Source organism: Phalangium opilio, unplaced genomic scaffold (assembly GCF_054372755.1).
Source record: "Phalangium opilio isolate 3A_F unplaced genomic scaffold, DU_Popi_V2 ptg000019l_1, whole genome shotgun sequence".
Taxonomy (NCBI): Eukaryota; Metazoa; Arthropoda; class Arachnida; order Opiliones; family Phalangiidae; genus Phalangium; species Phalangium opilio.
The window spans coordinates 5,629,554-5,642,168 of NW_028324152.1; the positions used below are offsets into that span (position 1 = coordinate 5,629,554).

Sequence of the window (12,615 nt, forward strand, 5' to 3'; positions counted from 1 at the left end):
AATTTAAATTCGAATTATTAACTAGTACTCTCAGCAACGGCCATATCACGCTGAGAACACCGGTTCTCGTCCGATCACCGAAGTTAAGCAGCGTCGAGCGCAGTCAGTACTTGGAAACTCTGCGTGCCGTTGGCTTTTTCACTTTTTTTTCCTCTTTTAAATTCCACCAGATGTGAAAAAAGCAAACATATCTTCTTTTTGTTATTGTTTTATAAAGATAAAGATAATTAAATTCAAATTATTAAATAGCACTCTCGGCAACGGCCATATCACGCTGAAAACACCGGTTCTCGTCCGATCACCGAAGTTAAGCAGCGTCGAGCGCAGTCAGTACTTGGGAGGGAGACCACTTAGGAACACTGCGTGCCGTTGGCTTTTTCACTTTTTTTAATCTTTTAAATTCCAATAGATATGAAAAAAGCAAACATATTTTCTTTATGTTATTGTTTTAAAAAGATGAAGGTTAATTTGTCTCACTTAATTTAAATTCGAATTATTAACTAGCACTCTTGGCAACGGCCATATCACGCTGAAAACACCGGTTCTCGTCCGATCACCGAAGTTAAGCAGCGTCGAGCGCAGTCAGTACCTGGGGACACTGCAAGCCGTTGGCTTTTTCCTTTTTGTTTCCTCTTTTAAATTCCACCAGATATGAAAAAACCAAACATATGTTCTTTTTGCTATTATTTTATAAATATGAAGGTTAATTAAATTCGAATTATTAACTAGCACTCTCGGCAACGGCCATATCACGCTGAAAACACCGGTTCTCGTCCGATCGCCGTATTTAAGCAGCGTCTAGCGCAGTCAGTAATTGGGAACACTGCGTGCCGTTGGCTTTTACCATTTTGTTTCCTCTTTTAAATTCCACCAGATATGAAAAAACCAAACATATCTTCATTTTGTTATTGTTTTATAAAGATGAAGGTTAATTAAATTCAAATTATTAAGTAGCACTCTCGGCAACGGCCATATCAAGCTGAAAACACCGGTTCTCGTCCGATCACCGAAGTTAAGCAGCGTCGAGCGCAGTCAGTACTTGGGAGGGAGACCACTTAGGAACACTTGCGTGCCGTTGGATTTTTCACTTTTTTTTCCTCTTTTAAATTCCAATAGATATGAAAAGAGCAAACATATTTGTAACGAGATTTTATTTATCTTACTAGAAATTCATTATCCCTTTATATTTATTTCACTATCCCTTTAAAATACTTATTTCCCCAGATCATCCACAGCTTATTTTAAATAAATTCCCCTTTGACCCCTTTCTATGAAAGCCTTAACGCTGGTCGTGGGTCGTAATAGAAAGGTCATATACCCTTAGCTAGCATTCTTTAGGCCAAGAGAATAGCGATGCTACCTCAAAATTACAATCCGTGAAGTTACACCCCTATTTTTATCTACTGGTATAAAGCGTCTCCATAGAAACCCATGCCTTCTTACAAATATATAAGTCATTGAGAGTTACCAAGTATATTGTTGTAAATAGTTTAAATATTGTATATACTCAAAATACCGAACAAAGTGTACATAGAATTCATTAATAAGCGCGAAGAAGAGTTTCACCCGCGGTACCCGATGTACGAAACAAACGGTCAAGGACCCTAACACCTGCGCGAGTGGGACAAAACGCAGATCCCCAGAAATACCCGAACGGGACGATGAAGGAAGGACTGACGTCAAATAACCATTGACGTCATATGCAAAGACCAAGAAAGCCAGTCGATAATTCGCCAACAAGGTCATGAGAAAAGGCATAAATACTCAGGCCTTCAATAGACCAGTAAAAAAAATGACACCGGCCAGTTCCAGCCTAAGGCTCTGCCCAAAGATGACCAGACTCCATTCCTCGTGGCTACTATAGTTCGCGCCAAAATAAATGTTAGGACTCTAACCCGATCCCGAACTTTAATCGCGGATCCTGGAATCGATGCCAAACCGGACTTAACCGCGGATCCTAAAAAGAACTCCAACTCTATTTCGAGTCTATCTTAATCGCGGGTATGCCGATTTTACCTTAATCGCGAATTTAAAAAGAACTTTGCCACTGGAGCTAAACTCTGGACCACTACTAATGCCGGACTCCTAAAACAAAGACCGGACAGATAAACTTGGACGCCGTCACCATCGTCTAAAACCTTCGCCCGATGGAAACCATCCCATCTATATATACCGTTCGTTCGTCCCTTGGGACCGTGCCTCGCGTAAAGGACTTTTAACAAGACTTCGCGTTATGGACACCATAAACTCACGTATCGTTATGTTTTAATTTCAATTACTGTTTATTTTATCTTATCTATGCATTGTATAGTATTTTAGTTTTATTTTTATGATTAGTGTTTATTATTATTAGGTTAGATTAAAAAGTCAAAGGTCATGACCAGTTAGAATTTATTAGCTTAACTTAAGTATTTGTTAAATCATTAAATCATGGTAACTCTCAAGACCGCCTTTTTATTATTTCCCCACAAATCCCCTAGACATAACTGACCAATCTTAAACTTAACGCTATAAGCCTATAGATGAAAATAGGTAACCGAACCGGACCAACCATTTATTTCATTCACCTTTGTAGCCAGCTATACTTCTTGCTTTAAAGATATGATGAACCGCATTGGTTTTAGTATCTCCCCTTTAACTAGAAACTGTTAGCGCTACAAACTGGGGGTCCGTCCGGGATCCTTTTCGATTAGTATTATTGAAACAGAGAATGAAGAATTTAGGAACGCAAAAAGTAAATTACGTATGAATCTCCCTTAGAGTTAATTAATCTCGATATTTCCTGGTTACCCACTGATATAACTTAAGGGTTGTTTAGTTTATTATTAGTTTGTTTGTTAGTTGAGTTATTCAGTAGTTTTTCCAGGTTTTAGAAGTAGAATATTTTTTTTAAGGTTAGTTAGTATTTAATTCTTTAATCGACGTCCAAATTTTAGTTAATATTATTTAATTTGATAACTTCGTATCCAAAATTTTAGTTAGTCTTTGTTTGCAAACTATTTCTGATACCATAATTCGTTGATAACTGAAAGTACTATATGAGTAGGGAAAACCCCTATAGTAGATTTGATTTATTAGATTCCATTAATTGTAGGCAATCACGCAACGATCGTTACTTAAATAGAAATTTAAACATGCCTCTCGTAAACCATAGCAACCCTTCTTCACGAAGCACTTCCCCAGCTAGGAACCCACCGTTAATTCCAGTTGTTAATCCCCCAAATACTCCGTTAATTCCAGTTGTTAATCCCCCAAATACTCCGTTAATTCCAGTTGTTAATCCCCCAAATACTAGTGCGGTAGCAACCGGAAGTATCCAAACTCCAGTTAGTCAAAATCCGCCATTGTCTACTGTAATTATACCCGCCAATAGTCAGGAGCCGTCGACTGGTGCTACGAACACTGTTGCGAACACCACGAGTATGCCTAATGACGTGTTAACACTCATTATGGCACAATTAACACAGCAAGCCGCCGAACAAAAGAGGCTAGGAGACTTAGTAACCCAATTGTTAGCTTCCCAAAATTCGAACGTTGTTATTACCGCGCCCCAACCGCCAGTGTTACCACCTTCTTCTAGTGTTAGTGTACCCTTGCCACATGCACCCAGCGTTTCTTCTGTAGTTAACGCACCCTTGCCAATGGTGCCAAGCGCTAACGCCCAAACAGGTACCGCTAGTATTGCTTCGCACCCTAGCGCCCCACTTAGTACCAATAGTGCGCTACCTATTATTAATCCTGTGCAACCTGCGTTACCCCTGACCCAAGGTCAAGTTATTAATCCCTCAATTAGCTCTCACCAATTATCCGTAGAAGCTGTACCCTTCGTATACTCAGCTCCCATGCCAACCCTTTCATATTCAGGGAACCCAACAGATTCAGGTCCCAAAGATTTTTTAAAAAGGGCCAAACAATTAAGATATTCCCATAATGTGACAGACGAGATATTTTTGCAAAGGTTCATATGCCCCTCGCTGCACGGCCCTGCTTTCGATTTCTATGTAGAAAATGAACCTTTTGCTACCTACGCCAACTTTGAGGCAGGATTAAAAAGCAAATTTGAAAGGAAAGGTCAGGATAAGATTACAAAAGGCAAAATATACGATAGGAAACAAAAACCTAATGAAAGTGTCTGCGAGTTTGTAGAAAATATGCAAAAGCTATTTAATCAATTAAACCACCCCTTTTCTGAAGAGAAAAAGATCAGAGTAATTCGTCATAATTTAAAAGACACCATTCAAAAATACCTAGTTGTAAAAGATCACTATGAGACTGTCCGCGAATTGTTAGATGACGCAATGGGGGTAGAAAGAATCGTAAGACGAGAGGGTAGGGATCAACCCGAGGCAGTTAGCCAAAATAGTAGCACCCAAGGGCAAAGGCCTTATCAACCATCCCGCCATTCTAATCCCCCTGGTCGGGCAAACGATTTTAATGCAAGGTCGACAAATTCCATTGGACGATCCAATAACTTTTATAATAATAGACCTAGAAATAATGGACAAAATAATTATCAGAGTCGTCCGAATAACAGGGGAGGTCAAGAAACTCCTCGAAATAGGGAAACACATAGAGAAACGCATAGAGAAACAGTTAATTCTTCAACGGGTCCCTATTATAATCCCAACGTCACCTGTTATGGGTGTGGTAAGGTTGGCCACGTGCGACCTCAATGTACTGATTCAAATCCCGCGCCAATTTCGGGAAACGGGCAGCGCGGCGACATGAGCGACGTCGGAGGCGTACCCCCCGGCGCTCCCATGCCGCCGGTTTAAAGAACCAAGAAGCTAGCACGGTACATTCACCCCCAGAGTCCCCCTTTTTACCAGATGGTAGAGATTTCTTAAATATTTTTATTGGTACAATACCGTGCTTAGCCGTAATTGACTCTGGATCTACACACACATTAATACACAAAGATTTGAAACCCCTATTAGAAAAACAAGGGTACCCCACGGCTAATCATAACATCACCCTTTATCAACCTGAATCGACTTTGTTAGCTACACACGGCACAGTAACCGCCCCCTTTTCATTACCAAGAAAACACCTGAATTTTGAAGCTTGTTATGTATCTGACCTCTCGTACCAATGTATTTTGGGGCGAGACTTATTAAGCCACGTTGGCATGACTGTAGACTTTGGTCGTAGTAGTTTTTGTTATACCGGAAATGATAACGAACAATTACCCTTTGCCCCCGCTTTTGGCAGCAAAGGTAGTGTTTTTAGTTTAGCTTCAAAGAATGTCGATGTAATTATAGATCTAGATGGAATAAAGAAAGCGTTGGACGAAGCTCCTCTTGACCAGGATAAGAAAGCAACATTAGGCGCTTTAGTTAATGAGTACAAATCTATATTTTCGTTACTGCCAGGAAAAACTAATAAAGTCGAACACTACATAGATATAGGAAATAGTTTACCGATATCGTCAGCCCCTTATCGGTATTCCTCAGCCAAACGCTCAAAAATAGACGAAATAATAGATGAGATGTTACTTCAGGATCTAATCGAACCTTCTGATAGCCCCTGGGAAGCGCCAAGTTTCTTAATTTGCAAACCCCCTCGCGCCCCTCGGTTATGTTTAGATTACCGTCATCTTAATTCCGTCACGCGTAAGGACGCCTACCCTTTACCGCGAATTGACGACATATTGGAGTCAATTCTCAAGCCACGTTACATCACCACGCTGGACATGCGCAGTGGGTATTGGCAGGTCCCGTTGCATGCCGATCATAGAGACATTGCGGCATTTGTCACCCACAGAGGTCTTTTCAGGCCCAAGGTTTTAATGTTCGGACTGACCAATGCCCCTGCCACGTTCCAGCGTATGGTTAATAACATATTTGGCGACTTATTTAATTCCGGCGTCTGCGCCTATTTAGACGACTTGATAATAGCGTTGTCTGATTTTGACACTCATATTGCTACCCTAAGAAAGGTTTTTGAGAGATTACTCAATGCTGGCTTAACAGTAAAAGCCTCAAAAACGCAATTTTGCAAGCAAGAATGCCGAGTACTAGGGCACGTAGTTAATTACGATGGCATCAAAGTAGACAGCGATAAAACAGATGCGATAGGCAACTATCCCACTCCCAAAAACTTGAAGCAACTTCGCAGGTTTTTGGGAATGGCATCCTATTATAGACGCTTTATAAAGGATTTCCCAAAAATAGCCAGCCCACTCAATTCATTATTGAAGAACGATACTGTTTGGAGTTGGAATATGCCCCAAGAGTCAGCTTTTAACGCATTAAAACACCACCTATCGTCAGCACCCATACTTAGTTCCCCGGATTATAGGTACCCTTTTATAATTCATACAGACGCGTCCAATGTAGGATTAGGCGCAGTACTTTCCCAGGTCATTAACGGTAAAAAGCACGTAATACAGTACGCTAGTAAATCCTTAAATGCCACTCAAAGAAAGTACTCCACAACCGAACGAGAATGCCTAGCAGTCAAGTTCGGAGTAGACACCTTTAGACCTTACGTAGAGGGAACTAAATTTGACATATACACTGACCATAGCGCTTTAAAATGGCTTCACAAAGCACCCGACCCCACGGGCAAATTCGCTCGATGGAACGCCCACTTACAAACTTTCGATTTCGAAATCTATCACGTCCCTGGCAAAAGTAATTCGGTAGCAGATGCTCTTTCCCGAATTCCGGAAGACACTGTCGAACCAAGTCTGCCACCGACAGGCCACGTAACGGCCTTATCTAGCATTAATCCTGATAAGCGCCTAGTCCTCTATGAGGATAAAGAAATTATTGAATCCCAAAATAGTGACCCAAAATTAGGCCCACTTACTCGACGGCCAATTTCCCAAGGAAAAATCCTTGGAAGACTGGGTAAAGAAGATAGCCCCGTTATGTGAGATTCGCAATAACATATTGTATAAGGATACGGGTAAAACAACCCATGGGTGGGACTCCTTTAAAATTCTGGTTCCCGACGCCTTAAAGGCTCGAATTTTGTACATGAACCACGACCTCCCGTCCGCTGGACATTTCGGTTCCAGGAAAACCCTTAAACGCGTACAAAGTCAGTTCACTTGGGACGGCATTACACTCGATGTCGTCAAATATTGCAAGTCCTGCTCTGTTTGTCAAAAGCATAAAAGCCCTCGCCAATTACCGGCAGGCTTAATGAAATGTAGCGATGTATCGGAACGATTTTCCGCCATCTCCATAGACCTCAAAGGTCCTTACTGCCGTAGCAAACGCGGTTTTAAATATATTCTCGTAGTGGCCGATTACCTTACAAAATGGGTAGAAGTATTTCCCCTTAGATCAGCTACAACCAAACCGATAATTAATCATTTAGTTAATGACGTATTTACTCGCTTCGGACTGCCATCCTCAGTTACCAGTGATAATGGTAAACAGTTTTGCGGAAAACTATTCCGTGGGGTATTTCAACAGTTGGGAATTAGACAACGTTTTACGTCTTTATATCATGCCCAAGAAAACCCCACCGAAAGGTTTAATCAAGTCCTTGGGACAATGATCGCCTCCTTTGTTAGTGATAATCACAAAGACTGGGATGAGCATTTGCAACAATACGCAATGGCGATCCGAAGTGCGGTGAACAAGTCCACCGGCTATAGTCCGGCCGAACTGATGTTCGGTCGCGAATTACGCACAGCCTGTAGTTTAATCACTCCAAAGAACCCAAATGATTACTTGGATCCAGAAACGGAGAAGAATTATGGCCTTACCTTACTTCCAAAGGTTCAAAAGGCATTAGAAAGCGCGTACGCTAACATTAAAAAGGCCCAAGTTCGTCAGAAAGCGAAATTAGCAGAACGTTATGCAGGTCCTTATAGAATAGCGCAGAAGCACAGCGCGAGAACGTATAGGTTAGAACATATGAAGACGAAGAAACTGCTCTTCGGAACATACCATATTTCGCAATTAAAACCCTTTACGGATAGGACAGACTTAATTCTTCAAGATAAGGATTTTGATAGTTTTGATAGTTCCCCTGATAACACCCATGAAAGTGCGCAAGACGACGATAACATGGTATCAGAAAGTTTCACTGGTCGAGTTTTGCGACCGAGGGATGCCCTAACTGGAAGGGTCAGAACTCATTAATTTATGCTAGCACCCAGTTAATTTGTAATATATTTTTTTTTCTTTTGCGCAACTTTTTTTTACCTTTTAGTTATTTATTGGGCCCATGTACATATCGAGATCTCGTTTAGTTTATTTGTTTCCGCACCAATTTATTTTTGTTATTTCCAACGTTCTCATTTTCTTGTTTTGATATTAGTTCGAACGGGGACGTTCGAAGCCAGTCTGGGGGGAGTTGTAACGACATTTTATTTATCTAACTAGAAATTCATTATCCCTTTATATTTATTTCACTATCCCTTTATATTTATTTCACTATCCCTTTAAAATACTTATTTCCCCAGATCATCCACAGCTTATTTTAAATAAATTCCCCTTTGACCCCTTTCTATGAAAGCCTTAACGCTGGTCGTGGGTCGTAATAGAAAGGTCATATACACTTAGCTAGCATTCTTTAGGCCAAGAGAATAGCGATGCTACCTCAAAATTACAATCCGTGAAGTTACACCCCTATTTTTATCTACTGGTATAAAGCGTCTCCATAGAAACCCATGCCTTCTTACAAATATATAAGTCATTGAGAGTTACCAAGTATATTGTTGTAAATAGTTTAAATATTGTATATACTCAAAATACCGAACAAAGTGTACATAGAATTCATTAATAAGCGCGAAGAAGAGTTTCACCCGCGGTACCCGATGTACGAAACAAACGGTCAAGGACCCTAACACCTGCGCGAGTGGGACAAAACGCAGATCCCCAGAAATACCCGAACGGGACGATGAAGGAAGGACTGACGTCAAATAACCATTGACGTCATATGCAAAGACCAAGAAAGCCAGTCGATGATTCGCCAACAAGGTCTTGAGAAAAGGCATAAATACTCAGGCCTTCAATAGACCAGTAAAAAAAAATGACACCGGCCAGTTCCAGCCTAAGACTCTGCCCAAAGATGACCAGACTCCATTCCTCGTGGCTACTATAGTTCGCGCCAAAATAAATGTTAGGACTCTAACCCGATCCCGAACTTTAATCGCGGATCCTGGAATCGATGCCAAACCGGACTTAACCGCGGATCCTAAAAAGAACTCCAACTCTATTTCGAGTCTATCTTAATCGCGGGTATGCCGATTTTACCTTAATCGCGAATTTAAAAAGAACTTTGCCACTGGAGCTAAACTCTGGACCACTACTAATGCCGGACTCCTAAAACAAAGACCGGACAGATAAACTTGGACGCCGTCACCATCGTCTAAAACCTTCGCCCGATGGAAACCATCCCATCTATATATACCGTTCGTTCGTCCCTTGGGACCGTGCCTCGCGAAAAGGACTTTTAACAAGACTTCGCGTTATGGACACCATAAACTCACGTATCGTTATGTTTTAATTTCAATTACTGTTTATTTTATCTTATCTATGCATTGTATAGTATTTTAGTTTTATTTTTATGATTAGTGTTTATTATTATTAGGTTAGATTAAAAAGTCAAAGGTCATGACCAGTTAGAATTTATTAGCTTAACTTAAGTATTTGATAAATCATTAAATCATGGTAACTCTCAAGACCGCCTTTTTATTATTTCCCCACAAATCCCCTAGACATAACTGACCATTCTTAAACTTAACGCTATAAGCCTATAGATGAAAATAGGTAACCGAACCGGACCAACCATTTATTATATAAAAAAGACTTGGTTTGCCCAAGCCTTAAAAACAAAACGATAAGAGTTTTTCCAGTTGTCTGAAGCGCAGATATTATTTTTTTCTATTGAATTTTAAAGACAATCCGTATTTTACTACTCTTTAGAATTTAATTCAATCACCTGATTTTACTGCTAATGGATTAGTTTCCTATAAATTAATTGAAATAAAAAATTACTTATCTCAGATTTTTCAAGAACGATTCCATTTTCGTGAAACATTTTATCGTGAATTTTTTTCTTTTCAAGGGAGAACGTACTTTTATTTTCAAATAATACTCTCATTAATAATGTATTATATGCGGTCTTTTCGAATACAAAGGGGGCTGTTATCACCTTTCTTATATTTGATGAAGGGGTTCGTTTCTTCTTTAGGCACAGTCACAATTATTGAACTGTGTATATCAGTACTTGTGGGGAAGATTTTAGAAGTGTTGGTTGAGTTGCTGTTTAGTTGATAACATCATGAAAACTTGATGTGTTTAAAACTTTTTGAAATGAAAATTCTCCGAAATTAAAAAAGAAAGTGTTAATTTGATTAAATTTACACAATATCCCTCAACATAATAAATGCATGATAAAATGTTTCAGGAAAATGGAGTTGTTGTTGAAAAATCTGAGATAAGTAATTTTTTATTTCAATTAATTTATAGGAAACTAATCCATTAGCAGTAAAATCAGGTGATTGAATTAAATTCTAAAGAGTAGTAAAATACGGATTGTCTTTAAAATTCAATAGAAAAAAATAATATCTGCGCTTCAGACAACTGGAAAAACTCTTATCGTTTTGTTTTTAAGGCTTGGGCAAACCAAGTCTTTTTTATATAATATCTGTTCCTTCAGCCTTAATTTGTATTAATATATTATAAAAATAATTATATGATTGTCAAACGTCACTAATTCGATGTTCCAGTAAGATGTTCATGAGCATATTGGCTCACTCCAAGTGCCTCTCATTATTTTATGGGAAAGATTAAAATTTTAAATCATTTGGCAGGGGAGTGATAAATTAATTCACAATTGGTAGGCGGGTGGTAAATTAATTCACCATAGATAGGCGGGTGGTAACTTATTTCATATGAAATGGCGGTTAGTGACTCAATTAAGTTTAGTTGACCTTTCTGTATAGATTTAAAAAAAAAGTTATGTCTAAACCACGCGCCAGCACGCGCACATTTCATTGAAAATTTGTTACTTAAGAATTTTCCCTTGTATATACTAAGATTCTTCATCAAAAATGGACAACGAGCTTTCCGAGACTCGAACCTGCAATGTTTTGCCTCGAATGCAAACGCGTTATCCATTACGCCACAAGCCCGTACTTTGTAACAAAAAATTATCTAAACATTGTATTTATAGGATTATTTCATTTAAGTTGAATAAAAGATCTGTAAAAATAAACAACGAGCTTGCCAGGACTCGAACCTGCAATCTTCTGCTTCATAGGCAGACGCGTTATCCTATGCGCCACAAACCCGATGGAGGCTGAATAAAATGCTATGCAAACAGTGTAATATATTTAACGGTTTTACCATGATTTATAAATTATTTAAAATAAAATACTTAGACTTAATTGTTCTTAATCAAACTTCAGACGTTCAACATTTAATACTTGCTTGATAATTCAAAAGTGTTCCGAACCTTAACTTCGCAGTAGTTTCTGAGTTATTCGATGGAGTGGACCACCAAAAATCCCATGCTTTTTCTATGGGACGCTAAGCCTAAAATCTGTGAATTATTTCTTTAACATTACGGGAGGGTGTGGGTTCTTATCTAGAAGGGCCTACCGGCCCTCTAGAATTTCATTCACCTTTGTAGCTAGCTATACTTCTTGGTTTAAAGATATGATGAACCGCATTGGTTTTAGTATCTCCCCTTTAACTAGAAACTGTTAGCGCTACATATTTTCTTTTTGTTATTGTTTTATAAAGATGAAGGTTAATTTGTCTCACTTAATTTAAATTCGAATTATTAAATAGCACTCTCGGCAACGGCCATATCACGCTGAGAACACCGGTTATCGTCCGATCACCGAAGTTAAGCAGCGTCGAGCGCAGTCAGTACTTGGGAGGGAGACCACTTAGGAACACTGCGTGCCGTTGGCTTTTTCACTTTTTTTTCCTCTTTTAAGGTTAATTTGTCTCACTTAATTTAAATTCGAATTATTAAATAGCACTCTCGGCAACGGCCATATCACGCTGAGAACACCGGTTATCGTCCGATCACCGAAGTTAAGCAGCGTCGAGCGCAGTCAGTACTTGGGAGGGAGACCACTTAGGAACACTGCGTGCCGTTGGCTTTTTCACTTTTTTTTCCTCTTTTAAATTCCAATGGATTTCAAAAAAGCAAACATATTTTCTTTTTGTTATTGTTTTAAAAAGATGAAGGTTAATTTGTCTCACTTAATTTAAATTCGAATTATTAACTAGCACTCTCGGCAACGGCCATATCACGCTGAAAACACCGGTTCTCGTCCGATCACCAAAGTTAAACAGTGTCGAGCACAGTCAGTACTTGGGAACACTGCGTGCCGTTGGCTTTTTCCTTTTTGTTTCCTCTTTTAAATTCCACCAGATATGAAAAAAGCAAACATATCTTCTTTTTGTTATTGTTTTATAAAGATGAAGGTTAATTAAATTCAAATTACTAACTAGCACACTCGGCAACGGCCATATCACGCTGAATACACCGGTTCTCGTCCGATCACCGAAGTTAAGCAGCGTCGAGCGCAGTCAATAGATATGAAAAAAGCAAACATATTTTCTTTTTGTTATTGTTTTAAAAAGATGAAGGTTAATTTGTCTCACTTAAATTAAATTCGAATTATTAACT

The 12,615-nt window shown here is 39.2% G+C and overlaps 1 non-coding gene and 4 pseudogenes across 1 annotated transcript; all 5 read left to right on the top strand.

Moving 5' to 3' along the window:
* The first annotated feature begins 32 nt into the window (after positions 1–32).
* LOC149700433 (5S ribosomal RNA) lies at positions 33–135 on the top strand (annotated as a pseudogene).
* A 121-nt stretch (positions 136–256) lies between these two features.
* Positions 257–375, top strand: LOC149700434 (5S ribosomal RNA). The gene has a single exon (XR_016382394.1). It is a non-coding gene; the product is annotated as a 5S ribosomal RNA (ribosomal RNA).
* A 586-nt stretch (positions 376–961) lies between these two features.
* LOC149700435 (5S ribosomal RNA) lies at positions 962–1,081 on the top strand (annotated as a pseudogene).
* Positions 1,082–11,769: 10,688 nt separating this feature from the next.
* LOC149700436 (5S ribosomal RNA) lies at positions 11,770–11,888 on the top strand (annotated as a pseudogene).
* A 75-nt stretch (positions 11,889–11,963) lies between these two features.
* Positions 11,964–12,082, top strand: LOC149700437 (5S ribosomal RNA; annotated as a pseudogene).
* Positions 12,083–12,615: the final 533 nt, after the last annotated feature.